Here is a 4,874-nt window from a genome sequence, read left to right as displayed (position 1 = left end):
TAATACGACATTAGAGTTACCATAGTTGCGATAGCTATTGGAAGACATGCAAGTGCATCATCATAGCGTAGCAATCGTCCATTATGACAACCAAAATGCTATCCAAATAGCACATAGTGATGTTTTCATTTAAATAAACTATCATTTCATCTGATATCACATTCGTGGCACTATATGACTTGCCTCTACTTCATCAACTGAACAAACTATGGGTGTCTTCACCAAAACACATCCACTTGCGCGTTTTGTAGATTTTTTTGTCCAAACTCAAGTTGACCTCCTTCAAATCACCTTAAGTTTGAGAGGATGTTAGAGATATATTTAGAAGATTATGTATATTTCCCTTGATTGATTCCGATTAAATGTAATTGATATTTTGTTACCGTAGATATCATCCTATATAGACTATAAATAGGTTTATGTATTCTTCATTTGATTACATACATAATATTACATTCTCTTTTCCATCTCAATTCTCAATTTGGTAATCATCATATGGATTTTTGGCGATACTTTTCGAACGGATCTTCGTTCTAGGACAATCACTACTTGACGAGTTAAGCGACGCAAGGCCACTTGAAAGAACCCTAGAGTCTTGGGTAGCTATAGGCAAGAGAAGCCAACCCACAATTCTGTTTTTGCACAGATCGGTCGCTCAAGGCACACATTCTGTATGATTGACGATTCTGATGCCCTTCGATTTCGTATACTTCTTCGCTTTCTCTTTTGAAGGGAGCCCTACTTTGTAACATCCGACGCTATATATGCGAACATCAGTTCATTATAATACATCACACAAGCGACACTAGACTGAAAGTAAAAAAGAGAGTGTTATCAGTAATTGACAAACCACGACCTGATGACTAAAACACGATCCCACCGACTAGAATTTGAGTTCAAGCGCTGTAAAACGAGGAATGATCATACTCACAGGAATATTTGCAACACAAAGTCGCGACTACCATCATTGGTACACGCAGTTATAGCAATCAGTCGCGTGCTTAAGTACAGCTCCTCATTCCAATGCAGCGGATACAGCCTCAGGAGGTTCAACGAGGAATATATCGAGGAGCTGGTTAACGGTGGTGTATTCAATTTCGGGATACAAGCTCGTAGGTTCAAGGTCGTCCTCGTCTAGGTCGAAGCTCATCAAATCTCCCTTCACGAATATGGAGTGGATGATGGACACCGCTATGTTGTCCGGGCTTGGCAGGGCTACACGTATCACAAGAAAAATAGTTATTTTCCACGAGAAATTCGATCGAAATGTAGTCGTAATTGACCCTGACACAGCATGTAATAAGTCCCGACTTACTCTGGGAGAGCTTGATCATCTCATCCTCTTGCATGAGTACTTTCTCGAAACTCTGAACCATTTTCTTTTCCCACAGCGAGATCAACTCATTCTGAGAGACTAAGTTCCTTGATACTACACGGTTGCAGGTTCTCGGGTCGTTCGCCACTTTGATCGTGTATCTGGCTGTGTCTTGCTCATAATTAAGCACAGCTGACAATACATTACCATATATTCAGTGAAGTATTAATGCTAAAGAGTTATTACTAGCTGCTTAGTATTCAATATCAAATAAGCATTGTAGTGATACCCTTTGCTTCTCCAGTCCCATAGACAACGAGGTCTGGTCGTGGGTCATGAGGATGAAGCAGAAGATTGATGAAGTATGCGGCGAAGCAATTGGCAGAGACGAAAGTGTAGGGAATGGCAGATGCTTCGATGAGCCTCCTGATTTTCTTCTTCGTCTCCAGGAATGCTTCAAATGGTGGGAGTAGGGTGATCCTGTCCTCTTCGCACCCAAACTCAGATGGTAGGAACCTCTAGAACAACAAAAACAGAAGAAGAAGCAGAAAATTCTGGTTAATATGTGCCCATAGAGCACAAACTAAGCCCTGTTCGAAATCTCATCCCCCGGAAAAGAAGGCTCTCTACCTTTATGTTGCCGGCCGTGATTATGGCATCGATTATTTTGATTTGATCCATCAAACGTCAGCACTGATGGAGTGATGACGTGATGGAGGGATGGCGAAGGTGAGGCTGCGTAGGAGAAGTCTTGCGATGTTGGGCGTTGGAGTAGTACTAGGATTCATATATAAATCCATTAATTAGTTCTCAAGTGTACGCAATTGGGCCCCACTCATCGGAGTGAAGCCAATAGCCTACATAACTCCAAATGAATATCAATCAATTCGAAAGATTTCTGGGGAGAAGAACTGAGACGGTAGGATTGAATGAAAAAGAGAGAACTAAAATAGTCACAACTTCACGTGAATCACGTCGTGCACCATATATTCCGCTCCATGCATGTGTATTGTCCTTCACCGCCTCATTCACCTCATATCTTACTCAATTCCCACAAAGAACCTAATAAAAAGTATCCAAAGAAAATATCAAGCGTTAGATCGCATCGGTTCCATCATGCACCTTAGAAATGAACATTAAGGAGGGATTTATTCTATTACACGATGCTAGCACCGATGATAAAAGTAGGGTCTTGGAGCTAATCTTCAAACGGATTTTTTGTTATACTTTTTGAGCGGATCTTCATTCTAGGGTAATCACTGCTCGACAAGTTAAGCGAGACAAGGCCGATGGAAAGAGGTCGAGGATTCCCGTGAAGATTTAGGCAAGAGAAGCCAATCTGCTATTTTGTTTTTTGCAGACTGATCACTAGCAGCCCACATTCTATATTATCAATGATTACGATGCGCTCCGATTTCATACGCTTGTTCCCTTTCTCTTTTGTAGAAAGCCCTAATTTTGTAGGCTTAATTCCCTAAAATACCCACCAATATTAGGTCTAATCTCAATTATACCCCGAACTTTTTTTGTTCTGAGAAAAAAATCACCAACTTTCATTCTAACCCCTGCTCTCCGCTCATTAACGCTCCATACAAAATCACTCTGGTTTCTTCATAATTATCAACATGGGAGACTGTTGTTGTTCTCGAGAGTGTTGATGAAGATGTAGATTTTGACAATGAACCTCTAATTGCCTAGATGTTGATAATCTTGAAAAAACCAATAGCGATTTTTGGATTGTAGGTTAACATGGACAGATTTAGGACTAGACTAAAAATTTATGATTTTTTTTAGACAAAACAAAAATTCATGACAGAATTGGGATTGCACCTACAGTTGGGAGTTTTTTTTAAGGGAATTACGCCTGCTTTTGTAACATTTGACGCTAAATTATATGTCCAACTTTGATTTAGGGAAGGTCAATCGTAATTTGTCCTACCGGAGTATCATTCGAGATAGAGGCTGTTCATTATTGTTCTTTTCTCCTCCCCAATGCCATGCAGGCCAATCGGGGCTAACTAAATCGCCACGTCAGCGATTTCTAACCTAAATTGAACGGGTGGATTATATTGAAAAATCGTCAAAAGGTTTAAACTACATTTGCCAAATTTGAAAGTGTAGGACTGAATTGGCGATTATACAATAGATTTAGCATTTTTTGAATAATTTTTCCGTCCAAGTGTCAATACCTACTTCACAAAAGAGCCAAAGAAATCCACTATGAATTGGAAAATTATGAAGTTGTAGTCGCTCAAGTTTTTCCCAACTCTAGATTACATTTAAAGTAAAACCCACAAAGTGTTGTCTCATAATCTCTCGCAAAAAGAAAAACCCACTCTGAAAACTCATAGAAAGAACGCCCTAACACTCCTCTTGTGTGCACTTTACCATGTACTTATGAGACTCGCCAACTCAAGCTGCGGACCTACTCAAATTAGGAGTTCTACTCCAGCGTGGAATTTAGTTCAATACTTGCTTGCTTGCTCGGACGTTAAACCCTAAGACTTACTCTGATTGGAATTTCTACTTTGGTCGAGTTTTTTTCATAGGCTCACACTTGAAAACGGGTAACTTACTATTAATCATATATAAAGATAAGACAGATGGTTAGGGCGTACTTGGGATTGTGTGGTTAGGCGCCTTTGGTCCCGAGGTTCGATTCCCAGTGAGCACTTGTGATTTAAGTGGGGGCCATGGCGGTGGGTTCTTTGTCTAGTCTCCGGAGGAATAGTCGAGGTGCGCAAGGTGGCTACAGCCCGGTTACCCAAAAAAAAAAAAAATGATGAGACGGATGGTGATATATAACACTATTTTGAGAGAGAGAGAGAAAGACTTGGACAAGAGTAACTCCAAGAGATCGAAATTCATCACAAAGGCGTAGATTGGAGGGAGGCATTTGAGGGGTGGCCAGCCGAGCGAAGACAAGGTTGGGGTGGCCAAACTACACACTGGCCCTGCCAACATGTTTGCCGAAGTAACCGGTACCTCCGAAAACGTGGATCTTGCTCTTGTTGCAACCACTGCTTCTTTTCGTCATCTCTCTCTCGGTTGATAATTGAATAGGACCAATATGCATATACCAACTCTCCTTGCTCCTCTTACGCTGCTTATATATACGATCTCATGCACAGTTGTTCTATCTTCACCTCCCCCGCATGTCTTCGCCTGGAGAATATAGTATACAACTACCCTCGTGCTCGATGCGATTAATTTATGAGCAAATCCCTCCAACATTAGAAGAACACAAAGGCTACGATAAATGTTTTCGGGAAATGGAAAAGGAAAATGTTAAATAATGCTCCGAGAGTTTTAGGCGGTTGTAAATCCTAAATATGCTTTTACAACGTGAGATTCCTCGGAAAGAAATAATAAGGATGTCACGTGGTGTGGGAAGAATATTCCCTGTGGCTATCACGTTACCACTCCAACAAAATGAAAATAAATAATTGCAAACGCGACAAATATTTCTTCAAAAACAAAAGCTTGAGTTAATAATCAAAGGAGACCGAAAATAGTCAACATCTGAAGACCTAATTTATTATTAAAAAAAAAGGGATAA

At 40.5% G+C, this 4,874-nt stretch overlaps 1 pseudogene; it reads right to left on the bottom strand.

Annotated features, from left to right (window-relative positions):
- Nucleotides 1-1,015: 1,015 nt before the first annotated feature.
- On the bottom strand, nt 1,016-4,352 carry LOC115691239 (eugenol synthase 1-like; annotated as a pseudogene).
- Nucleotides 4,353-4,874: the final 522 nt, after the last annotated feature.

This window comes from Syzygium oleosum, unplaced genomic scaffold, assembly GCF_021117445.2.
Source record: "Syzygium oleosum isolate NSW1041296 unplaced genomic scaffold, Sole_v2.1 Sole_v2.09, whole genome shotgun sequence".
NCBI classification, from domain to species: domain Eukaryota; kingdom Viridiplantae; phylum Streptophyta; class Magnoliopsida; order Myrtales; family Myrtaceae; genus Syzygium; species Syzygium oleosum.
Note: the sequence above shows the minus strand (reverse complement) of the source record. Positions and strands in the feature narration are given on the sequence as shown.